Source organism: Choloepus didactylus, chromosome 5 (assembly GCF_015220235.1).
Source record: "Choloepus didactylus isolate mChoDid1 chromosome 5, mChoDid1.pri, whole genome shotgun sequence".
NCBI lineage: Eukaryota > Metazoa > Chordata > Mammalia > Pilosa > Megalonychidae > Choloepus > Choloepus didactylus.
The window spans coordinates 83,100,631-83,128,253 of NC_051311.1; the positions used below are offsets into that span (position 1 = coordinate 83,100,631).

At 35.5% G+C, this 27,623-nt stretch overlaps 1 protein-coding gene across 8 annotated transcripts in view; it reads left to right on the forward strand.

Annotated features, from left to right (window-relative positions):
* The window catches only part of IMMP2L (inner mitochondrial membrane peptidase subunit 2), a 995,917-nt gene that overhangs the window by 265,877 nt on the left and 702,417 nt on the right, over positions 1-27,623 (forward strand). The window lies entirely within an intron of this gene.

The following is a 27,623-nucleotide window of genomic DNA, read 5'->3' on the forward strand; positions in this document are numbered from 1 at the left end:
AATTTCACTCTTCCTCCATAATCAGTGTAACAATTTAAACCAAAGAACAGTTCTTGGAACTAATAAAGATTGGATGAGGAAGGTGTTAATTAGTGCTTAAAGCAATGCTTATTTGATTGGCTTCAGCTCGGATGATTGTTCTTCTCAAATTAAAAAAAGTAACAAAAATAAAACTCTAACACAAAACTTAGTTTTAAGCTCCAGAATTTCTTATCTCCTTACCCTTTCCCTCACTTTACCTGCTAGATTAAAAATAAGAGGTTCTTAATATTTTTTGTTCCATGAATGGCTTTTGCAATCTGATGAAGACAATGAATCCAGTCTCAGAAGGTTTTTAAATGCACGAAATAGAAAACACAGGATTATAAAGGAAATCAATTAAATTGCAATCAGTCATAAAATATTTTAAAATCTCTAATATAGTAATATTTGTATAGTAATATTAATAAAAAGATATAGCATTACTTATAAGAATTAAAATTTGGAGTTAGTGATGAATGTAACAGTATTTCAAAGTATCTCTGATTTCTATCGGGCACAGCTACTGCTAATACCATTGTCATTTGTTGTCTGTATTCTTAAAGGAGGAAACCTTAAAATTTCAGATAGATGTTAGTGAAAATAGATGATCCTTTTTCATTCCAAATACATGGAACTTCCCCCTTGAATTTTATCTACTTAATTCTTTGTTGTGTGTGTTTGTGTGTGTGTGGAGGGGGGAGAGGGGTTGGTGACACATAATCCCACTTAAAGAACCTCTATTCTAAATAAATTTATGTAACACAATGGCATGGAAAAATGGATATTTATTTTGTTTTTGAACATTTCTTTTACCTAACCCCATATTTTATCACAGTGCTTTATTTACCTTATGGGAAAATTAAAACCTCTAATATAATGGAACGAAGTGACTGAAAACGTCTCTGTGAATAAGTATTAATTATTTGGACAAAGAGATACCACTTAGTAAATTAACCCTACTCGTGAACTTAATGGTACTCTGTGGACATTGAGGAGTAAAATTATTTTGAACACACACTTATCTTCTTCCATGCTGTCAACTGGTTCAAGCTCATTTGCTTGTAATGCTCAACTACACTGTTCTCATAACACTTAAATTTTTGTTTCTTTTTCCTAAAGATTGTTGCTCTGCAATAAACATCATTAATTGCCTGGTATAAAATTCCTATTAGGGTATTTACAAATGCATTATTTGTTGTACATTTGTAAGCTCACTTAAATAAAATTGCAAATAATGAAAGACAATTGTGTTTTGCCCACTTAAGCTACAAAATGATTTCTGTGTATTTTCTTCCTTCTCTACAATCTCACCCCCAAATTATGACACTTTCACAAACATTTGAAAAGTTATCTTGTTTATTGGATTATTTGCAGGTGGGGTTCTGTGCTTTAGTCTACAAATCAGTGGTTAATTTAATGATGCATTGGTTTATATTTAGCAAAATGAAGCATAACAAGCTCAGCTGAAAAATGATTCTTGTTTTAACCAGTATCTTCACACAGCTGTTTAAATACCATATTGTACTTGTTTTTTTTTCCCTTTCCTTATTTAGGATGGCACATGGTACTTGTGTAATCTTTGCTTATTTTAAGCTGGCATAAAAGAATGGTACTGAGGAAATTGGAGGCAATTTGCAAAACTAAAGGATATTCTTATGAATTCAGGCCAAGTTGAATTATTACAGAAGAATATATCTTTTTCTCTAAAAAATTTTCCTGAGATATTTTTCATTATAATGCTATGTTTCAAAGTTTATGACAGAGGCACCTTTTTTCGTGAGTTCCTTGTAATTTTCTTTCTTTTGTATGATGATAACATTAAAATAAGATTGGCCAGGAGAAGTCAGATGTTTTAAAATTCCAGTGGTTCACTTTCTATATTATCAATTTTATAATGCTTTTCTGCCTGGAACATCTTCTTGTTCTTTATATACAGATGTAAAGAAAGGCTGGTTCAAAACCTATGGCAGTGAAATGGAAAGTGTAAATAATTTTCTGTAACTGCTTCTTTTTTCACTTGTGCCCCATCCCCATTTGCCCACAACCTCCCAATCCAACATCACCAATTGAATTCCAGATTTCCTTTCGTTTTAGATTTCAATTATAAGACTTCAGTATTTTGTTTGCCCTTTGTAGCAGATTTAGTTATGAATCCCAGAAAAAGAAACATTCCTTAATCTTAATCACATTCCTATGAGTGTGACCTCATTGTAAAAAGGACTTTTGAAGATGTTATCTTCAGTTAATTTGTGGCCACCTGAATCAGGATGGGTCTTAATCCTACTACTGGAGATATTTTAGAGAGATAGCCAAGGGGAGGAGCTGGAAGTTGGAAGTCAATGAGAACCGGAAGAGAAAGGAGAAGCCGTCACCATGTGATGCCAGCTTCCCAAGGTTTGCTAGTCCTCCAGAATGCCATTGACCCTGGAGGAAGCAAGTCTTCCAGCCTCTAAAACTATGGGGCAAATTCCTGTTGTTTAAACCAGTCCAGTGTGTATCTGTCATAGCAGCCTGGAAATTAAGGCACACTTATATAATATTTAGCTTTCATATTTTCATTATATGTATTCTAATATTTTCAGTTAGTAACATTTCTTAAAGTAGAACATTGTGCCATGTCTTGACCTTGCATCTGCTTTTTTTGTGTGAAACTCTGCTCTATTTGCTGACTTAAGGCAAATGAATACAACTGAGATTGGTAAGATAAGGAATAGACCCAGGAACACAGTTATTCCTTAAAAGACTCAGCTGTAGTGTACCAATATAATTGTTCCTTGGGAAACACCTTCTGCATCTCTATTTTCTAAAATGTGTTGGGTTGCTTAGAGTGTTCAATTGTATATAATTATGGATTCTCTGAACATCAGGCTTCATTTTGGTTGATTTCTACTGTTTTTCTATTTGATAGAACTATCGTATTTTTCCTTATTACCAAATTTGAACCTAAAAATTAGAAGCATTGTTCCGTAACCTATTATACCACAAAAAGTTTTATTGATATGGCCATTTCTAAGGAAGTTACAAATACAGTGGGAAAACATAGGAAACATTACTAAATAGGAAAAACAATTCTGTGAAATAATAAAGACAGACTATATAAATTAATAACAGTAATAAATTATGGGAAACATAGCTATTTAAAAGTTATTTTCTTGAATTATTTAATATTGCATATGTAGTTATATTTTATGATGATATGTTAAGTTTTCACATAAAATTAAACTTTACATATTATATATAGGATGCATGTTTTGGAAAGTGGGTATTAATTACTCTGGGAGCCTTCTATATTTGACTTGCTATCAAGTAGTCAATCATAACTTATACCAGGTTGTATTTTATAGTAGGTTATGGAATACATATACATACACAGTACAAAGTTCAAGACTAAAATACCTAAGTGAAACTTGAGGGAATAGTACCATAGTACCAAAAATCAAAACTTAGTGACTTGTTAGTAATGGCAAATGCTATTAAAATAAGAATAGCAAAATGAATAGTAATATTTATGATGTAGCTATCAGAAAATATAAGTCACATCTTAGTTTCTCATTTTAAGTGCTATTGTAAAGAAAATGTTGAAAAAGTTAAAATATTTAAATTGTGTGATATATAAATAAAAGACTTTTTAGAGTCAAAAAATTAAAATACACTAAGTTTTTGTAATATCGTAATTTAATATCATAGACATTGCTTATTCATTTTACTAATTTTAGTTGTTTATCTTATTTCATATGTGATTAATGGCCTGAAATGATGAACTAAGAACTAAATGAAAAAGTAACAACTTTTTCAAAAGTTTTTCATAACTTTTTAATAAAAAAATAGTTTTTTTTTGTAAGATGAGACAATTACCATTTCTTTGAACAGTAAAAAAGCTGTTTTAATAATTGAGTGATCAGTTCTTATAAGCATAAATTTAAAAAATATAATGCTAATATATACTGATGATTAAGATAGTCTCCACCCTCACCCCCAGGCTACCTTAGGGTCGCAGGCTTTAATTCTTTTCATTTTTATTTTCAATGATTCAACTCAAGGAATAGAAGTTAGCAGACATCACCAAATTGAGAATAGTTACTGTAATCATGAGTTTGATGACTGTGCTGTGAAATAAAAGACTGGTATCAAAATATGTGCCTATTTTTTAGGACATAGTTCAAAGAAATAGTCAGCTGTTCTTCAGTTCCACTTTAAGGTGAGAGATACTTAGCCACAGGGATGGCAGTCTGTATCTGTGTAGCTTTTTCTTTCTAGGTGCTGTCATAAGATTACTAGATTCTGATCATATAATGAGCAACATTGAAGCCAGTAATAAACTTTGGCAGTTTATTGTGATTAGTCCAGTTCTCAAAAGTTCACATCAAAATCCATCTATGCAACTGAGAATAATTGGCTCTATTTTTGTGAAACTCAACAAAAAAGCAGAAGAGCAAAAAATGTTGGATATCAGTTGTCAGTTTATTCAATAAACATTTGTTGGTAGCCTATTATGTATCAGACACTGTGGCATGGATACAAAGATGAATAACCCTTCATTCTTGCCCTCAAGGTGTTAATAGACAAGCAGGGAACACACACACACACACACCCACACCCACACACACACCCCACCTAATGTACACAGAGTACTGTCCTGGGTTTTGAAGGGTATGCAGGAGTTCAGCATATGTGGAAGAGAGGGAAAGGGGCCCTGTGTGCCATGATATGGCATTGGGAAGAAGCATTAAAGATGTTAAGTAGGAGAGTAATGCTAATTTGTGAATGGATTTATGAATATGGCTTTAGGTTTCACAGAGGTTGAAAGTTGAGGCATATCCGTCTATTCCTAAATTGTTGAGAGTTTTTATCATGAATGGGTGTTGAATTTTTTCAAAGACACTTTTGCATCTATTGAGATGTTCATGTTTTTCCTTCTTTATTCTGTAAACGTGGTGAATTACAGTGATTTCTTTTTTAAACATTAAATCAACCATGTATTTCTGGAATGAACCCCACTTTGTCATGTTATTTTATCATTTTTATATATTGTATTTGATTTATAGTATGTTGTAAAGGATTTTTGCATCCATGTTTTGATTTATGCTATTCTTTTCCCATAATGTCTTTGTCTGGTTTTGGTATCAAGGTAATGCTAGCCTAATAAAGGAATTGGAAGTGTCTGCACCTGTATTAGAGTTGTCCAGGGAAACAGCAGAGATAAAATATTTAGATAAAGATATGTTATAGATATAGATATAGATGTGTAAATATTATGAGATTTATTATAGGAAGTGGCTCACACAACTATAGGGACTAGTCAGTCCAAATTCTGTAGGGTGGGCCACAAGTTGGGAACTCTGATGAAGGTTTCAGTGAATTTCCCAAGAGAAGCTGGTTGGCTGAAGTAGAGTTTGAAATTCTTCTTTTGCACTGCTGAAATTATCAGTTATTCCTTTATGGCTTTTAACTGATTGAATGAGACTTCTCTCATTGCTGGAAGCAATCTCCTTTGTTGATTGTAGATGTAACAAGGCATAGATGCAACCTACTGACTAATGATATAAATTCATGATATGCCCTAACTGTAAGAATCAGACCAATGCTTGCTTGACCAAACAATTGTACACCATAACCTAGCCAAGTTGATACTATAAAATTTAAAAAGAGATGATACAGTTCACCCTTTGTCAACATGGTACCCATACACTTCTCCTTAAACCATACTTAATCTCTGAATAATAACAATAATAGCCATACTTTCACATAATTCAACTGTCCTGCATACAACTGGAAATACACTAACCCTCTCCCTAGAAGAGGATGCAAGTCCGTGGGTAATATTCCCTCTTAAACATGATATCCTATAACTTAAATAATATGATATAAAGTTAATACAACCTAATATTATATGATAAGGGGACAAGATAGGGAAGAAAAAAATACAAGCATATTCATAACAAAACCAGGAAGAAATATTCATAACCATTATAGTCTCATTCCTGCTTATATTTGTAACTACCTTCTCCACGACCCATTCCATATTCCCTTTACCCTGAGAAAGTACCTCAGATGGTCCTGTTTCATTGGCTGGTGAGGTGACCCAAACACTCATTCCTGAAGGGCCTGGGTCATTAGTAGTCCTGCTTGCTTGACCAAACAATTGTACACCATAACCTAGCCAAGATTGGGTTGTTGCAGTATTCCATTGACTTTAGTGACAATGCATGTTAGTACTAAGAGATACCCAAAGGAATATCCTGTATTCCAGACAAACTCTTCCTTTCCTCCATTGTGTAGCAGCAGTCCTAAGTCTCCTTGATTATCAGTATCCATCACTGCAGCCAGTATAGTAATTCCCTTCTTTGCCTGTTGAATCAGAGGCATGAGGGGCCCAAAGTGGCCAGATGGCAGTCTTAATTTCCAGTTCAATGGAATTATTGTTATGTTTCCTGGTGGAACCACTCCTCCTTTTGGAACCTGTACACCAGGAAAGCTGAAGGTCTAAGTGAGAGGAAGCAAAAATTTTTCTAGTGGATCACCAATGGTAATAGTGAATGATGCCACTTCTTTTTCCACACTTTTATTCTTGGACCTGTGAGTCCTTGGCTGTGAGAGAAACAGCACCATATAGTGGACACTGATTTAGAGCATATACATTCTCCTTGAGAACACTACCCCAGCCCTGCAATGTATTGCCATCCAGTTGGTGATGAAATTGAGTCTTCAAAAGGCCATTCGACTGTTCTATCAATCCAGCTGTTTGGTGATGATGGAAAACATGGTAAGTAAATAAACATGTCCATTTGCTGTAAAGTGGGTTCTGTGAATGGAAGCAATGCTGTGTGGAATAGCATGATGGTGGATAAGGCATTCTTTAATCCACGGCTAGTAGTTTTGGCAGAAGCATTGCATACAGGGAGAGCAAATCTATGTTCGTATTCCAGTAAGAACAAAATACTTACTGCCCCTTCCATGATGGAAGTGGTCTGATGCAATCAATCTGCCACCAGGTTGTAGGCTGAGCAGCTCAGGAAATGGTACCAAATTGGGGACTAAGTGTTGGTCACTGCTGCTGGCAGATTGGGGACTTAGCAGTGGCTGTAGCTAAGTCGGGCTTGGTGAGTGCAAGTCCATGTTGCTGAGCATAACCTCCATCTCTACCACCATGGCCATTTTGTTCATGAGCCCATTGGGCAATGACAGGAGTGACTAGGGAAAGATGCCGAGTAGTATCCACAGAATGGGTCATCCTGTCCACTTGATTATTAAAATCATCCTCTGCTGAAGTTACCTTCTAGGGAGCATTCCCACAGGGCACAAATATCTACATGTTTTTCACCCATTTAGAAAAGTCCACATACTTCCTCCCCAGACCAATCATATTCCTTTCAAGTCCCTGATTATCTAGGCAAACCATTGGCCACAGCCCATGAATCAGTATACAAATACACCTACAACAATTTCTCCTTCCAAGCAAAATGAACAACCAGTTGCACAGCTCAAAGTTCTGCCTGGTGGCAGGATTTCTGTTTACCACTTCTTTCAGGAATGCCAGAGAAAGGGACTGTAGTGTTTCAGCTGTCCACTTCTGGGTAGTGCCTGTATATTGTGCAGAACCACCTGTAAAACAGACCTGTTTTCTTTCCTCAGTCAAGTGATCATAGAGTACTCCCCATGAGGCCATAGTTGTTGCTGGGAAAGAGAAGGTAATGTGGCAGGAGTGGGGGCCATGTGCATTCGCACCAGTCCCTCCTGTAAATTACTTGTGCCTTTAGGGCCTGCTTGAGCAGGATCTCATATATACCACTTTCATTTGATGATGGAGTGCTGCTATGCCCACTCAACTTTATGGATTATTGGGTAAAACAACACCCAGTTTATGATGGGCAACTCAGGTGTCATGGTAACTTGGTGGCCCATGGTTAAGTATTCAGTTCCTATTAATGCCCAGTCATAGGCCAAAAGCTGTTTCTCAAAGGAGAGTAGTTATCTGCAAAGGATGGAAAGACTTTCCTCCAAAATCCTGATGGCCCGTGCTTTGATTCTCCTATAGGAGCCTGCCAAAGTCTTCAGACAGCTGTGGCTCAAGTGGCAGGCAAACTTTCATTACAGCATGGACCTGTTGCATATCCTCCTTTTGTTCTTGTTCCCACTGAAAAGTACCAGTATTTTGGGTCACTGAGCAAATGGACTGGAGTAGCACACCCACATGAGTAATATGTTTTCTTATTGCTGAAGGCATTCTCCTTTGTTGATTGTAGATGTAATCAGCCATAGATGCAGTCGACTGACTAATGATTTAAATCCATGAAATACCCTAACAGTAAGAATCATCCCAGTGCTTGCTTGACCAAACAATTGTACACTGTAACCTAGCCAAGTTGACAAATGAACTTAACCATCATACTACATCCTCTGTTTTCTGAAAGATTTTGCTCTGTAAGATTGGTCTGATTTCTTCCTCAGTCTTAAGTAGAATTCACCAGTGGAGCCATTTGATTAGGTTGTTTCTTTTGGGGTAGATTTAAAAATCATTCCTTCAGTTTCTTTACTAGATACAACACTACTCAGATTTAAAATTTCTTCTATCAGTTTTGGTAAACTGCATATTTTAAGAAATCTGTCCTTTTTATCTCACTTGTCAAATTCATTGTTATAAATTTGTTCATAATATTCCCTTGCAATCTGTTCAGTGTATATAGGGTCTGTAGTGTTCCCTCCCACATAGTTTTGCTACTGGTAATTTGTGTCCTTTTTGTTTTTTTCTTGAAGATTTTAGTGATTTATCAATTTTATTGATATTTTCATGGAACTGCCTTATGGCTTAATTGATTTTTTTTTCTTTTGTATGTAGTTAGTAAACTTTTACCAGAATTAATGTAATTATCTCTTTTCATGCTAATAATTTCTTCTCCTTCAATATAGGTAAGTGATTTAAAAAACTGCCTTCATCAGTTTTCTTATTTTTTGAATTGCTTCATTCAATATAATCCAAAATTTCTAGTCAAAAAGAGTTCCTCTTTGAGATAGAAGATCTAAAATTTAAAAAGAGATGAAAAATATGTAGGGACATTTTCCTTGGTAAAGAATGGAGGATGCAATCCTGTTTTTTATATGAAAAAATTAAAAATTTGGTAAGGCCCAAATTTGGCTTCCTTCATTCAGATTTTAAAACATTGGTAGTAAGCCAATATTTCAGACACAGGTCTTGTTTCAGAGATATTTGTGGTATGAAATTGAGAGGCACTATTTTGTAGAAAGAATATTAATCTTTGTAGTTTTGACTTTTGGGAAGAAAAATAAATAGTTTTATTTTTATGCTAGTTTTTAAAATATAGGGTAAAGGGAAAATATTTTTAAAGGCTGTGGCAATTTTAAAAGACAGTAGTTCTTCAATTAGCAAAGGAATTAGCAATAATAAACATGTTCAGGGTTTTCCAACAAATCATGTAGGCGAAAGATTAAATGCATTTTTATCCTTTACATGCCTCTTTGTATATATGATCCCAATTATTGAGTTACTATAGAAATGATCTGTAAAGTTTGGGTATGCCACATTATTTTATCAAGAGATCCTGTCTTTATAGCATCCTTGTCAGTTATCATTTCTCTGGCTTAAAAAAAAAACACATTCCAATGATCATCACTGTGGCCTTCCATATAAAAATGAAATCCCTTTCAATGTTTCCTAAAATTTGCTGATGTTGATACTTAATAAATAAGTCAGAACTGTGCTAGAATTTTTTGTCATATTTTCTCTGATTATTAAAATTATACTTTGGAAATTTTAGGAATGTTGACAAAAATGAAAAAAAAAAAGAAATGTCATTACACACATTTTGATCTAAGATAGTGTTATTTAAATAAAAATATCAAAATGATACCTGAGGGTTTAGGGCATTTTATTTTACATTTCACGATATTTAGACGTTTGTTCTATGTATGCCTGAAATTTATGATACTTTGTAGAAGGTTCCTACCATCCTCTTCCCTGCCCTACTCTTTCTTCCATCACTTTTCCTGAGAAGCTGCTTTTTCTAATTCACTGCCACTTCTTTGGTGAAATGCTGCAGTAAGAGAGCTACAGTGCCGAGACCTCTTGCAGAGTAGCAGCAGTCTCCTAGGGAAGCTGCTGGTTTGAGGACCCTGTTCTCAGCCCTGTAGATCCTGAAAGTTGAGTCTTCAGTATTTCAAAGTTTCTTGGTCTTTCCGGGATAGATTCCCGAAATTAAGTCATAACAAATATGAATTTATTAATTTTTCCTTTCCAGTTTAACCCCAAGCAAATGGATTTCTATTTCAATCCCTGAAGCCAGCTTAACCTAGTGAGCTTCACAGGGCTGTCATTCCAGTTGCTGCCAAAATGCCAGTTCTTTCCTGGTAATCTGGCCCTCTCCCCGGCTCAATTAAATGCTCTTCTCTGACTCTTTTTCCCTACCCAAGTCCCCTGCCCCACCCCCAACCCTTACAAACCTCTGTAGGCCCCACTACATGGCTTAAACAAAAGAAAAGAACTTCTTAAAGCAAAACAGTACATTTTTCTATATTCTTATACTTGTCACAGAGTTCTCTCATTCTTCTTCCTGTCCTGAACTAAAATCTGCAATTTGGAGCCACTTTCCCAACGAAGACCCTTTGTCTCTTAGTCACTTAGGCTTTCAAATGCTTGCTTCTGGGACTTTTTTAGATGTCATACTCATTCTTCTTTGAGTATATTGTTTTTTTTGAGGAAAAATACAAAGGGTCATGTTTAAGCTGTCTTGTTCATACTTCCTTTATCATTCCTTTTTGAAGTAACATGTGGGTCATCTTGATTTTGTACATTGATGTTTAGATAGTTTAATGTCATGTTTCCATGCTTTTTTTCCTCTCTCTCTATAAGTGTATATATATGTATTTTTTTCTCATGAGATTTTTACAAACGGCTTTTTTTTTTAATTCACATTAAAATTTGATTCTTCCCAATTCATTCTCAGAGCATTAACTTTATTTCCACTCGAGGCATAATATTTGTTGTTTTTCTCTTTACCCACTCTGGTATCACTAGTGTATTTTTGTTTTGGGAAAGCTATCTCCAAAAATACTGTGGAATTTCTTCCTGTGAAAGCTTTACCGACACTATTTGGACCTTGGTTTCTCATTAAATGACAGAAATGGCAGGGTTAGCATTTCAGGAGAGCTTCTCTTTTGTTAACTGTATCTTTATCCTTTCATTAGTTTAATTCATGATAATAATCCAGACAAGCTGTGACCATTAAGTCCTTTCAGGCAGAAGTGTTTCCCAAAGGCCATTCTAAGTTTTTAAATAGTTTCCTCAATTCATTTCAATATATGAAATTGATAGTATATGGAAATTCTTTTTCTTTCTGATGCAATAAACTTTCCATTAATGTAAGAGATTAACTTTTATGCTTTTATGCTTTTTCTTTTTCTATAGAGTATGCAAATAGGGTATTTTATTCTGTTTAGATTAAATCTCTTTGGGGATGGGGGTGGGGTTGTGGTTTTATGGCTGTTCCCTGACTCTGTTCCTGCCATCACACCCTTTTCTTTTACTGCACAGGAAATGACAAGGTCTCTCTAAAAAGTGTTTATGAAATCCCCAAGAAACCCTAATAAAGATGCTAAGATTGAGTTGTGTGTTTTGTTTTGAAAAAACTGCTCAAAGAAATTTGAAAAGCCATGTGTTTGGGAATCTTAATATTATAAAGCCATCTACTCAGTTTTGAAAAATTGCTGTTATGTCTTTCTTATTTCTGACAAATGAATCAAATTAACTTCAAAGAATAAGAGAATCAACCTTAACTTATTTCTTCACAAAATTAGAAGGGAGTCTCACAGAATAAAATACAGGATATTCTAACTTTGTGTAGTTGTGATCATAGAAATGAAATCCCAAAGCACTTTATAAGACAAGAAAAAGCATTGCAGAAATAAATAATAGAGATTGTATGTTTCCAAACAGTAAGTATATGTAAATAAGTCAATAATTTGCTTTTTGAGACTGAGCTGCTTAATTTATTCAGTCAAAGATTTGTTGCTTTGATTTTTATGTGATTTTCTCTTGAAGGAAGGACTGAGAACACATTCATACTCCATTAGTTGCTAATTTTACTAGTTGGTATAATGATGAAATGATTTATAAATGGCAAATGTTGTTTTAGTTTAGGAGCCCCTGGCCTGAGCAAAATAGGCCTGCAGAGCTTGGCATACAGCAGTCTGCGTGACCTGGGCAGCTAATGTTTAACCTATCATCTTTGTCAACCAGTAGAGCAGGAATACCTATAGAAGCCAGACACCACCCCCCACCCCTTACCCCCACCTCCCACGTAACTCTCACCCTCCTGTGTCCAGTGTTAATCTATAGCTTACTTCCTTCCTGAACTTCCTAAAATGTTATCACTCTTGTGGTTATCTACAAAGCCCACACTTTATAATCCTCCTCTCCTTCTTGCACAACATAATGGATCACCACCCCACCCTACCCACCATGTCACAAGACCCTGTTTCCGTGCTTATCCCTTAGGAATGTCTTTGTCCCAAACCCTTATAACTGGCTCCGCTGACCTCTTGAATTGCTTGGTTTGCCTGCCTGCTGAATGCTGCACCCACCTGGCAAGAGAGAGCCATTATGATCTCTACACCACCCCCCTGTAAGTAAGCCCTGAATAAAGGTTCATGCATCCAAAAATGTCCGGTGTCTTCTTCGGCCTCTCAACTGGCAAAGCCCTCATGGGCTGCGACATTTAGTTTTTTAGATTTCTATAGTGCTCTTAGAGGAAAAAACAATTGAAGCACTTTGAGGACACACTAGAACAGAATAAGGAAATGGAGAGTGGAAAATACATAGTTAGAAATGCATTTGGGTTTTTAAGTTTGTGTTTTGGACATCTATGCAGTTTCAGAATTCCAAATGATATTTATATAAAATCATCATTTATTTTCTAAAATTTCAAGGATGGGGCAAAAAACTCAGTTAATGAGCTATCTTGAGGATAGTAGGATAAGACTGAACTTGAGATTTAGTGAGTACTATATCAAGTTGCAAGGTCACTGGAGCCTAAAGTAAAGCTAGGAATGTTGTCCCAGTAATTTTCTCACAAGTGAGTCATATTGAAAACCTCTTCTTAAAATCTATTTTCTGTCACATCCTTTCCTGATATAGCAATGTTTTTCTTTGAGACTGGAACTAGAAGTAATCAAATAAAAGGTGGTAAGTAGTAGAAATTTCGACACTTGTCATATTTTCTATAAGTGAAGCCAATCAGAAAAAAAAAGAAAACATTCTTCTTTTTACTACTGTTTTAGTGGGATGACTACGGATACACACTGCTTCGGCTTGAATCCTTGCTCTGCTGTTAAGCTGCTGTGGAAACTTGATTAAGTTTATTTCCTCAAATATGAAATGGGGGCAGGAAGAGCCCTTCTATGGTTATCAGAAGAATTGTTAATATATATAGAGAGAGAGTTCTAGAAGAGTGCTATATATGCGTTAGTTGTTTTGTTATTGCTATAGTTATTCATGCTAGACTTCATAAAGTGAGACCTTATTTTTATTCAGCAAATATTAATTAAGCCTCCACTATGTGCTAAGCACTTTTTTAGATGCTGGCACACAATAATAAAAAGGCAGACAAAGACCCTGTTCTCATGGGTTCTGGAGGGCAAGGAAGGAATTCAACAAGTAAAAAAGCAATCAAAATGTCAGGTAGTGGTAACTGCTACATGGAGGTTAAAATAGGGTAATGAGAAAGATTAGAGTTCCAGTTTGCTAATGCTGCCCTTTGCAAAACACCAGAAATAGATTGGCTTTTATAAGGGGGTTATTTGTTTACAAAGTTACAGACTTAAGACTGTAAAGTGTCCAAGGTAAGGCATCAACAAAGGGTACCTTCACTGGAGAATGGCCATTGGCATCCAGAAAACCTCTGTTAGCTGGGAAGGCATGTGGCTGGCGTCCGCTTGCTCCCAGGTTGCGTTTCAAAATGGCGTTCCCCAAAGTGTTGCTCTTGGGGTGTTTTGTACTCTCTCAGCTGTAGCTACTCTTTCTTCAGATGTCACTCTCAGTTGCTCTCTGTCTGGGCCTGTGTGGCTCTTTTTAAAGTACTCCAGTGATCCAATAAAGACCCACCCAGAATGGGTGGGGCAACACCTTCATAGAAATAATCCAGTGGAAGATCTCGCCCACAGATTGAGTCACATCTCCATGGAATCACTGAACCAATAAGTTCCAATTCCATCAACATTAATACGTCTGCCCGCACAAGATTGCATCAAACATAATGGCATTTTGGGGGACACAATACATCCAAACTATCAGAATTGGGTAGCCTAGAAAGGCTTCTTTCAGGAAGTGACATTTAATTTGAGAGCTGATGATAAAGAACCAATCTTGTGAAGATCTGGGAGCAAGAGCATTCCAGTGAAGAGTTTCTGGGATGTGCTCAGAGAACAAAAGAAGACCTGTTATGCTAAAGGGTAGTGGGCTGAGAGTGAGTAGTAGGAGGTACAACCTGAGAGGCTGTTGGGGATGTGGTCTTGTAGGGCCCTTTGGGCCTGACTAAGAGTTACAGAGAGCCTTTGGAGAGTTTTAAAGCAGGGGACTGGTATGACCTAATTCACATTTAAAAACTATTTTGATTAAGGCCTACTGTATATAGTTATAGTAAGCAAGACAGTGTGGTATTGGAGGAAGGATAGATACATAGATCAAGGGTACAGAATATGAAACCCAGAAATAGATGCATAATAATATATTTTACAAAGGTGCAAAGGCAATTCAATGGAAGAAGGATAGCCTTTTCAACAAATGGTGCTGGAGCAATTGGACGTCCCCAGTTAAAAAAATGAATCTAGAACTAAACTGCACATCTTATACAAGAATTAATCCTAAATGGATCATTTATATTCAAATGTAAAATATAAAAGTATAAAAGTTGTAGAAAAGAAAACAGAGAAATCTTCAGGATCTAGGACCAGGCAAAGAGTTCTTAGACTTCGCAGCAAAATATTATCCATAGAAGGAAAGATTGATAAATTGGGCCTCATTTGCTCTGTGAAAGCCTTTTTTTAAGAGGATAAAAAGACATGCTACAGATTGGGAGAAAATATGTGCAAACCACATATTTGACACAAATCTAGTGATCTAGAATGTATAAAGAACTCTCAAAACTCAACAATAAAGGAAACAAAGCAAAACAAAACAAAAAAAACAACCCAGTTAAAAAATGGGCAAAAGACAAGAACATCTCACAGAAGAGGGTACACAGATGGCAAAAAAGCAAATGAAAAGATTTTGACATTATTAGTCATCAGAAAAATGCAAAGTAAAACCACAATGAGTTATCACTACACACCCATCAGAATGGCTAAAATCAAAAAAGTGGTAACACCAAATGCTGGTAAAGATCACTCATACATTGCTGATGGGAATGTAAAATGGTGTAGCCAGCTGGAAAACAGTATGGCAGTTTACCCCCATAATTGTAACCATGCACTTACCATGTGACCCAGCAGTTGTACTCTTGGGCATTTATCCCAGAGAAATAACAATTTATTTTCACATCAAAAGCTGTACGAGAATGTTCAGAGCAGTTTTATTTGCCATGACCCCAAACTATGAACAATCACAGATACTCTACAGTGGGTGAATAGTTAAATAAATGATGTCCCATAGGTACCATGTAATCCTACTCAACAATATAAAGGAATGATACTTGAGAGAACTTGGCTGAATCTCCAGGGAATTATGCTGAGTGAAGAAGCCGATCCCCAAAGGTCACATTTCGAATGATTCTACCTTTATAACATTGTTGAAATGACAAAATTATGAAATGAAGAACAGATTAGTAAGTTTCCATGGTTCAGGACCAGAGGTGGGGTGTCTATAAAAGCACAATAGGAGGAATCCTTGTGGTGATGGAATTAACTGTATCGGTGTCAATATCTTCCTAGTTGTGATTTTGTATTATAGTTTTGCAGATGTTACCACTGGGGAAAACTGGTAAAGGATACATTAGGATCCTTCTGTATTATTTCTTACAACTGCATGTCAATTTACAGTTATCTTAAAATAAAAAGTTTAAAGAAAAAAATCATGATTTTGTCTGGTCTATAGAGAATGTATGGCCTCCAGTCCTAGTTATTCTGATTTAATTGGTCAAAGGTGGGGGTCAATGTCTTGTAGTTTTAGAATGATGGTTAGGTGATTCTTACGTGCAAACAGGATTGAAGACCTCTGCAAAGCTATAAACAAGTTTTTATGGGCTTTAAGTGCAGGTTGTTGTCCACAGGCTTTTTAGGTTATGATATTTGTTACAGGCATTCAGCTTTGTAAGCCTGTGACCTGATCCCTGAGGACCAGTGCTACTTCTCCACTGAGAGCCATTCAGCTGAAAATGCCTAAGATAACTATATCTATCTATGAAAATCTTAACATTTTTCTCTTCAAACTATGTTTTACTCCAGGGCTTGTTTCCAAGGCCCATTCAGCTTTTATTTTAGACACCTGTTGAAATGATTACCTTCCTTACTTGTAGTTACTGTAATTTTGTCAACAAGGATGCAGCCACTGCTTATTGGTGCTAGCAGATCGCTGTTAGTCCTTTTTGTTCTCCTTTCTCTTTAATATGGGCTCTGCCTGGGCATTAAAATCCTGGGCATAAATATGACACATTCAAGTCGTTGTGCATGATAGCTACAAGATTCTCGAGAGTTTATTTAAAAAGAAAACCAGCCAATATTTAATTCATGTATGAGATTCCTCTTTTGAGTGCGTGTTGCTTAAAATCAGAAACCACAGTAATTGTATCACCTCATGAATAAGTTTAATACCTTACTTTCCACAAGACTTGCTTTCTTTCTCCCTTATTAAATAGAGAAGCACATATTTCTTTTTCCTCAGCTTCAACTACACGTTTTAAGAATATTAATTCTAATATTAATTAAAAACACAATTCTGCATTACATTTTGAAGATCATTTATTTGATGTGGAGCCCAGCTGAACATCTAGCACATGGTAGTTATTCAATGATGAATACCGAATAAAATGAACAAATATTCAGTGATCACTGTTGTGTACCACCACAGTGTTTGGCATGTGGGCAGTGCCATCTTCATGAAGATTTCAATCAATTTTGCCGCAAGATATGTAAATGCTGAAAACTATTCAAGACTTCTTGTTATCAAAATATGCCATTTATTGAACATGATGAAAATTCTTTCTGAAATGTCTTTGATACATTTGTGCATGTGTGTTTAACAGTGCACTAGCCTGATGTCCTCTGGCTTTGCTTTTGTCTCTCCTCCTCTTTTCTGTGTCTAAGTATCATCATTAAACACCTGGTATTCATGGTTCTGGTAATTCAGGACACTAGTGAAGTCTGTAGGTTATTCTTTATATCATCCAGGTAAGTTTGCTTTTTGACTGTACTTTTTATGATTTCAAGTGCAAAGAGTTTGCTCATGGCAAACTCATCTCCTTGATCAGTATATAGGCACTCTTTTATTTTACTTATTACTTTCTTCTTTTTTACCTACATTCCCCTCCCTCCATCAAGTATCTGTGCTGAAGTTCTCTGCATGTTCCTGCCATTTTCTCTCCATTAGCTTATTTAGATATATATGTATTCTTGTAAAAAAGTTGTGCTGTTTTGTTTGTTTTTATTAATGTATTTAATATACATTTATATAGCCCAGATACTGTTTTATGATTTTTACAAATATTAATCCATTTACTCCTCACAACAGTCCTGTGAGATAGGTACTATTATTCCTACTGCTACAGAGAGGTTGAGTAATGTGCCCAGGGGTACATAAAAAGAAGTGCAAAGCCAGGAGTGAATTTTGGCAGTCTGACTCTAAAATCCACCCTCTTAACCCCTGCAATAAGCTGCCTCTCCCCTCAAAGCAAGGTTTTTTGCTATAAATACCATTTCATTATTTCCTTTTTTCCTTATTGACATGTGTATTTCAAATTCATGACTTCTGACTGCTACTTGATATTCTTTTGAAAGTATATACCACATTGAAAAAAACACTATTGAGGTATAACCCACATACAATAAAATGAACTCATTTTAAGAATATAGTTTACTGAGTTTTGACAATGTATATATCCATGGAACTAATATCATAATCAAGACATAATCAAGACATAGAATATTTACATCACCCCAAGATGTTCCCTTGTGCTCCTTCCTAGTAAGTCTTATCCCTGATCCCAAGAAACCACTGATCTTTCTGTCACCATGGATTTTTTTCCTATTCTAGAATTTCAAATAAGTGGAATCATACAGTATTTGCTCTTTGGGTCTGATCTCATTTATTTTGTTTAGCATAAGGTTTTTGAGATTCATTTATGCTATATCTTGAATCAGTAGTTCATTTCTTCATATTATTGTACAATTTTCTATTGTATGGCTACACCATAATTTATTCATTCACTCGTTGATGGACAATTGAGTTGTTTCCAGTTTGGGCTGGTATGAATAAAAGTGGTATGAACATTTGTATACAGTCTTTGTGTGGGCATATGTGTTTATTTCCGTTGGGCAATACGTAGGAGTGGAATCCCTGGGTCAAGTGATAAGTATATGTTTATAAGAAACTGCCAAAATGTTTTATAAAGTGATTGTGCCTTTTTATATTCCCACCTGTAATTAATGAGTTTTAATTCCTCTACATTTTAAGTATTCTAGTGGGAGAATATTGTACCTCACTGTGGTTTTAATTTCTGTTTCCCTGATGAATAAGCATGTTGAGAATCTTTCTGATTGCTTATTGGTTATTTGCACATCTTTTGTGAATTGGCTGTTCAGATTTTTGCCTATTTTAAAATTCAGTTATTTGGCTTCTTATAGAATTGTTAAGAGTTCTTTACTTCTAGATACCAGTCCCTTGTCAGATATAATGTATTGCAAATATTTTTTTCCTCACTGTGTGACTAGCTATTTCATCTTTTAAATGATGTCCTTTGCAGACTAGATGTTTCTAATTTTAATGAAGTTCAATTTATTCATTTTTACTTCTATTGTTAGTGTTTTTTACATCCTTTTTAAAGAAATCCTTGACTACTGCAAGGCCATGAAGACTGTCTCTTGTTTTCTTCTAGAAGTTTTATAGCTTTTGGTTGTACATTTACATCTATAATCCATTTTGAATTATTTTTGTTCATGTACCATATTTTTATTATCTAGCCACCTAGTGATTGTTGCTTAGGTTTGCTAGCATTAATAACACTGATGAACAATCATCATTCATGGCTCCATTGTATATATGGAAACGTATCTCTGGGTAGTGAGGCATATACATATATACGTGGGTGTGTGTATATATATGTATATATGCATATATATATATATATAAATTTCACTAAGTAGAAGCAAATTGCTATTCACATGGTTTCACACATTTATATTACTGCTAACATGGTAGGAGAGTTTCTGTTTCTTTCCTTTTGACTTCTTATGAATGATCATATTGTAAGATTTTTCCTTCTCCTCACTTGCTACCAAAATCAGATTTTATGAAATGTTTTCAGCATGTGTCTTTTTGACAGTCTTGTGACTCTTTTCCAATTTACTTATTCTAATCTTTTTTTGGAGGGGAAACAGGTGATCTTAACCTTTTCAAATTGTGTCTACATTATTAGTACGTAAGCTGACAATGAAGGCTGTAGGACTGCATCAATAGTTTAGTTCCTGGGCTTTGTGGTATCTGTTTTGCCAATGTGGCCCCCGCTTTATCTCCTCACATATAGTTCTTCTTTTTCCAGATAGTAATTGGTGACCTCAGGTAAGTGAGATATTAATACATACAATTAAGTGCCAAATTGTGTGAATATAATTTCCTTATATCGGTTTAATGCTATACAATTTTAGGTGAAAATATGTATGAGCAGATGGTGAGGTAAGCAATAATTTCAGTACCTTGGTAACAGGTCACACCTTAAAAGTCTCTTATCTAGTAAAGGACAAAACTGTCAGTTATAAAAATCCTGCAAAATGCTGTAATATGCAGTTTGAAACTTTATGTGTTATAAGAAAAACTTGTATTGAACAGATGTTTCAAGTCATAAGGGCTGCAGTATAAACCAGTTTAATTTACATAATGGTCTCATAGGCTAAAATATTAGTTATCTTCTCACTGACTGAAAAGTCCATTTATTGCTAAATAACACTTTGGGGTAAGAAATACCCATACTAATCTTTATGCCGAAATCTGACTAAGAAAATTGCATGTGAAAGTAAAATATTCCTTTTTTTTAGTTTTCTTTTGCTAAGTTCTTTGAATATTATTATCAGCTATGAATTATATTAATAGAAAGTGTCGCTTGCATTAAATGTCACTTGCATCTGGTGAGCATTATTTCACAGTATCAGCAATTTAGTTTGAATCTGTTCTTGCCAGTTTTGGTGTCAATGCTGGGAAATACTGGGAAATATTTGTGAAGCTGACAAGGTACTGATGGTTTCTTTGCTAGGTTCACTCAGAATGAATAATCTTTTCGTTTCTTTGTTAGTTTAGTGTTTAAATTATACAAATATTTTAAAAAGGAAAAAAATCCCAATGAATGTAAAGGCTATTACTTCTTATAGATTTATGTCTAAGTTCAAAAGTTCTCTATCTTCTTAACAACAACAGAAACTTCACTTCACCAAAATTTTTTCCCACCATGTTTGCTTGATAGTCCAATTTTGATTTATTTCTAAAGCCATATACTCCACGTTTTTGGTTTGCCCAGAATAGTTAAGGTTTGTACCTGAGTTCCTGGTGTAGATAATATCATCTTCCTTTTTCCCTCCCCAAAGTAAAATACACCTTATAATAGATCTCTCAAATAAATATAATTACCAGAGCTCCGGACGTTTTTCTGACTCTTCCACCAGCTAGCTATATGACTATGGGTAAGTCATCCAAACTCTCTTTGAGTTTCTTCATTATAAATTGAAATAGTAGGACAAATGATCTCTGAGTAATCTTAAAAGCTTTGAAGTTTCATGTTTCTAGTTGCTTATTGCTTCTAGTATAACATACTGGTTTAGAGCAGTGACTTTAAAAAAGGTTTATTATTTCCCTTATTTTATTATATACGGTCCTATTCTGTCCTTTTCCATCTTATCCCATCTCTTTACCTCCTTTCCCATCCTCTCCCATCCTATCCTATCTATTAAAGTAAATGTTGGTCTTGACTACTAACTTGATTTCATGACTAGAAGTGTGTCAAGAGCCATCTTGATTTCAGATATTCTGAATGTCAATCTTAGCTGTGTCACCTTAGGCAGTAACTTACCCTCTCTAAGCTTCAGTTTCCTCATCTACCTGTCTTAAGGGTGTTGTGAACAATTACATGAGAGAAGTAAGCCATATAATAAAGCTCTTAGCATAATGCCTGGTGTAAGGAAGAAATAATTTTATGTTAGCTATTCTCATTATTTATTCATATTATAAACATAGTTTTCCTCTGCTAATATTACCATATAAGAATACTTTTTTACCATGGTGAGAAATCTTTTAAAAATCAAAGTTATAATTATTTTATTCTCAATCAGCTATTTTTGAAGTATATTCACAGGTGCTATATCAAATAGTAGTTATGTTTTTATAATACTCCTAAGACTGAGTTAATCTGGTTTTCCAGCTGAGTTGGCCCCCCCTAAAAGGTTAAATGTCAGGGAAGTCATCAGAGAAAATATATTATTGATATTCTGTCCTGTTCTACTTAGGATAAGCTCCTATCTTTAAAAAAATAGAATTTTTTTCACCTAGGTTTTTCATTTAAAGTAATATATAGGCTCTTTACATTGAAACATATATGCCTTTTTGAAATAATGCAATCATAATGTTTTTACAGTGAGTGAAAAGCACTAATATTTTGATCTTTGAAACAACATGCTATTTTTTTCTCTTTTGCTAGGATGAAATGTTAAATTTATACCGAAACAAAGTTTTTTGAGCTAATGCTAGTCAATACACTGGGAAAAGTAGTCAAATTCAGATATTTGGCCTCTAAGCTTATTTTTCCTGTACCAGGTTACTGTTTTCTGAGTTTTCCTGCATTTTTCACATTGCACAACCTTTCTTATATCATATTACCCATGCTCCTACTGCTCCACTGCCTGAAAAATAGGGGATTGTGAGCTATATGCCAAATGCTAAGTCTTTTGACTTATTATTATTATTTCAACCAGCCTTTCATCCTCCACACTGAATTTCAGCTTGAAGTGGAATGAACCATTTTGGTATTTATTCTTATGCTATGAAAATACTTTAAAAATGACTAAAGGTAACATAATGAATATATATGTTATATACTCTGCTATTTTGTTTCCATCATTAATTCATTTCTCATGATAACTTTGTGAAGTAGGTAATATCCCTGTGTTATCCTCAGAAAGGTTAAATATTTGCCAAACAGTTCTGAAACTAATAGATAGCAGAGTTGAAATTCAAACCCAGGATTGGCTAACACATTCTTTTAGGCTCACTTTGGGAAATTCATGGAAGTGGATTTTGAATGATACTCTCCAGATCACAGTCCTCAGCCAGGAGTCAATGCATTTTCTTTAGTGACACCTTATATGGTAATATCACCAAACCAGGCTCAGATGCCAGTACTCTGGGGAAAAAAGGATTACAATCCAAAAATAGTTGTGGCAAGTTGGAAAAACTAGTAAATGTAAACAGGGTATAGCTCAGTAGAGGTACATGCAGGATAATTCACATAGGGAGGAAAAACAAACTGTACAAATGCTAGAGTAAATAAAATTAAAGGCTGCTAGGAAAATGCTTGTTTTCTCCTGCAGCCCTAGTCATGACTTTATTATGTAGAATTTTGGAGAGAATCCAGAGGAATCCAACAGAAATTATTAAAAGGTTTGAGAAATCTCTGTGATGAAAGACTGAAGAACTGGGTTTACTTAGCCTAGAGAAGTGAAGTCTGAATAGATACTTAATTACAGTCTTCAAGTTCGGTGAAATCATAGACACAGAGGCCATAAGTGGCTCCCAGGAGAATTGTCTTTTGACAGGCAGGTCTTCGCTGCAGGGAGATAAGCAAAAAGAGCTTAAATCACCACAGGAGCGACTTAGGGAGAACTTTTCAAATATCCTCGGAAGCTGGTGGAGATTCCTTCAGTAACGACTTTTTTGTTGTTGTTGTAAGAGGTTTAATTTTGTGTGTAGATTGTCAGGATTCAGAGGGATAGATTTTAGAGTAAAAGGAAGACAACGATTGCATTGCCCTTTTTTTCCTGATTTAAAGATAAACACATTTTTTTAGACTGTTTCTAAGCTCTGAGAAAGTATGAGAACAACTGTCAAAAGTTAAGCTGGATGATAGGCATTTTCGTTTAATAATTATAAGCTTAGCTCAGTTTGATAGAGCTAGAGAAGGATCGCTGAGATGCTTGTAGGCCAAGGCCCAGGAGAGCCCTGACCTCTGAGAAAGGGCACTGAGGTGATGCAAGCTTCTGACTGCTGGTCATCTGCAAAGGCCTCCAAGTTTTCTTTCTTTGCCCTTTTTTTTTTTTAACACCAAGAGCTTTCTTCTGTTTGAATCAACCCCAAATAGTGGAATTATCACCTCTGCCTCTCTATTGCCTCTTTTTATCTAGAAAAACATCCATTCTCTTAGTGGCTGGTTTCTGATAGGTTTTAGGGAAGAGGGTGGTTGCTAATTAAAATAACATAGTAAGTTATGAAATGCAGATAAGTAGCTCCTATAAGATCTTTATTTGGGTTACTTTCTCTCCTTCCTTCCTTTCTTCTACCCTTCCTCCCTACCCCCCTTCCTTCTTTCCTTCCAAGTATTTACTGAACTCCTACTATGTGCCACTAACTGTTCTAGGCACTGAAGATACAAAACAGACAGAAATCTCTACCCTCTTGAAGTTTGCATTCTAGTTGGAGAGATGGATAAAAAATAACATACAGTGTATTGGATAGTGATAAGTGCTATGCAGAAAAATGAAGCAGAAAGAAGGGGATATACCTGTCAAAAGTTCAATTTGAAATAGATTTGTGAGGAAGGCCTCACATTTCTGTGCATCAGAGATATTTCTGGGTTGCCTACTCTGGACTTCCACCTCCTTTCTCCCTTGCTTGCCAGAAACAAAAATTGGCAGCATTGGCACATCACTCCTACAAGGTTGCTGACCTCTGATATAAATAGAGCCTGCAGGATTAAAGTCATTTTTCAGTCTTCTTTTCAAAAAAAGAAGTCAATTATGTTTTAATAGCCACTAATTATGTTTAAAAATTACTTAGACGGCATTTAAAACATCCCAATGACTCTAAAAGTAACTGGAATTTAACAGTTACATAAAGCAGCATATTTACCTCCCTCTGTATATTTAGAGGAGTATTTCTCCTCAGTTTTATTTCATTTCATGCTATGTGTTGTGTATATGAGTGATTTTTGCAAAGGGCACTAGACAATGCAGTTTGAAAGGATTCAGAAGCCCTACTCCCAGAAAATCCACTTACTGCATATGATCCATTGATGGTGAGGCAATAGTATAGCCTTTGTCTTTGAAGAAAAACTCACTTAAGACAGAATTAAGAATGATGAGGAATTACTGCTATGTGCAAGGGCTGTGATTGAACTATGTCCTTATTTTCTTTGTGTAGTGGTGGGTTGCTGCGGGGAAGACATTAAGAGATACAGTGTAAGCTAGAGATTTGCAGTAAGGGCGCGTGCATGTTAGGATGTGACTCAATTCAAGGCTTTGTGTTTGAGGTGGCAGATTAAGAGTGATTCAACTGCTATCATGTTCAATAATAAAATTTGAATTCAAAGTACTTTTAAAATTACCTACCATCTGGGGCTGTATCAATATAAAAATTCTTCTGAGGGTACAGAACACCTAAATTCAAAGGCAAAACAATAAGGGAAATAGGCATAGTTTCCTTTTTTGCATGAAGCCATTGAGGGATTCATGAAGGAGAGCAGGCATAGGAGAGCTTGAATCTCTTCCATAAAATTTCCAGAATTGTTGTTCCAGAGTTGTATATTTCTTTGAAGCTACTGATAGAATAACCCGAGATACTTACCTGGTGCTGTAATTTTAGGTCCAGATTCAGTTCAGTAATCACCATTGCCTTATAAATTACCACAACATTTAAAGCCGTTTAGAATTTGCCAACAACTTGTTTTTCCAGGCTTTTCCTACTTCTTTACACATACTTTAATTCAACCAAAAAGAAATTGCTTCTCTTAGAATACCTTCTTCTCTTTGTCAAAATTTTGTCTACCCTAAAATAGCACATCTGCATTCCTACTTACTGCTGCTTGTCTACAGTTGGATGTGATCTCTCTTTTCTTTGAGGCTCTATAGCACTTTTGTTTAATGTACATATTTCAGTTTCTTGGAAACAATAGTAACAACAGTAAGAACATTCAAAAAAAGTCCGTAATTAATTGTGGGAGAGTCTTCATGTGATTCATAGAAATTCAAGGTTAGCAGTTTTCGCTTTGATTTATCTATGGAATGAATTTGATTATTGAGCTTATGGAAATCTAGATTCTGTTTCATTTAAATTTAGGTAGTTTACGTTTTCCAGCTTCATGAACCAAGATCAAATGCCACAGACTTTATGGTCTCCAAGACTTATTTTGCTGGTTTCTTGTAATTATTCCTCACTTAGGAGGACCTCATTTAGGTTGCCCAGTGAAGTTCCCTTGTCTGCTGGACTGCTCAAGGGCCATTTCAAAAGGCTGGCTTCTGTCCCTCGCCCTTGTTTTTCTACATTTCCAGAACCAGTTCTCTGTGATTGGACTCAGAGTCTGTACATTTTTGAAAGGATAGTCATCTATTCCCCCAAATCTGCACCCAAATCAGAATTATGATGGTTTTTAAGTTCATGCCAACTTTGAACAAAACTAGCAATCAGCTTTTACCATTTTCATACTCAATTCCTTGAGGGAAACATCTTCATGACAGTGCAGGCTTTGTTTGCTTATTAAATTGTGTGTGTGTGTACATATGTGTGGGGGGTGGGAGTGGGGGTGGGGGTGGGATCTTGGTTTTGAAAGAACTGAGTTCTTTCTGTGTCAGTGTTATAGGCACCCTGCTCCCTCCTCTGCCCAGTTTTGGTGTTTTTACATCAATTTCACAGTTACAATCAGGGTCTTTCAATGTTCTGACAGCTTAGTTAATACTTGGAGCAGGTAAAGCAGGAACATGTCTGGAGCTCCCTTTTGGAAATTAATGACTTGATACACTTCTAGTGAGCAGCATGTATCCCCTTTCTCGCTCTTCTTCCCACCTAGAGAAGAGAAAAATAGGTTTCTTTCCTATGCTGGTATCATGAATTTATTACCACATACTGGGAATGGGCTTTAAAGAAATCGTTTCTGATATCTAATTATTGTCAGTAAGAAAGGTTTCATAGCATTTTCTCTAAAATCAATTGAAGACATCTGCTAACATTTTATTGGTTTGTAGCTAACAACCCTGTAGAGCAAGTCATCTCATTTAATTATCTAGGGAAAGTACATTTTGCAGCCAATTTATCTTGAAAGTAACATTGCTTAATGTGAATTATTCTAAAGGTGCCTTATTGAGTCTTTTCCTTTACAGCATGGCAATTGATAATGCTTCTCTTGAAAAATGTATATGCTGAAATCATTCTGACCAGACTTCAATACGCCAGGACATTCATCACCCATTCATGGGTGTCTAAAGAGGACCCAGGACAGGGCTCTGAGAAAAATCATGGCCGCCTTCTATTTGGCAGTGGGGTAATGTCCACATGCACACGCTTTTAGATTTTTATGAGTTTATGCAGTCATGATGCTGGGTGGCTGATACTCCAAGTTCATGAATGTGCCCTTAATTGACAACAGAAAATATATTGTTTCTTCTCAGATATCATAGTCTCAAACTGTGTGCTGCTTTCTATTTATCAAAACTCAGTCCTGATAAATAATATATGTGGAATATTCTTGAGGGTTATGTAATCCATCATTCTGGTAGAGATTAGATCTTTTTCCTTGATTCAAGCCCAGAACATCAGGGAAAGCCGTGTTGTAGCTCCCTTGAGGTTTACTTTTAGTGAGTTGTATTTTGGCATTATGTCATTAGCCAAATGCATCATGGTGGAGCGGTCAAGGAGATGGCCCACACATCACACAGTGTTTGCTTTATGAACACCTGTAGAAGAAAGTTCTCAGAGGTATCAGTGTCAAGAAAAGCAGAACTTCCCCTGAATGACTGTTGCTGAGAATCCTCTTAACTAGTGATTTTGCTGTTCATCTCTAACTGAACTGCTGTTAAAGTTTTTATGAACCACCCTGACTCCATTTTATTTTCTTATTATTTTTCCTTTTCCTGTATTTCCTCAATAACTAGTCTTTTTAGTTACATACAGTTTGTATTTTTGTAGGCTGTAACAAATCCTTTTGGAGTGAGGTAAGGAATGAAAAATAAGTACGAATGTTTTCTTTGGTATAACCTTTCCCAGGATTTTGTATGGTAGTCACTATGTCCTTACCTATCCTCCCTACCAGATGCGAGGTCTTTAAAGGTGGAGATTGTGTCTCTCATTTTATTGCACAGAAGTATTAAGCACAGTGCTTTGCATTTAATAGGCACTCTGTGAATATTTTTGCATTGAA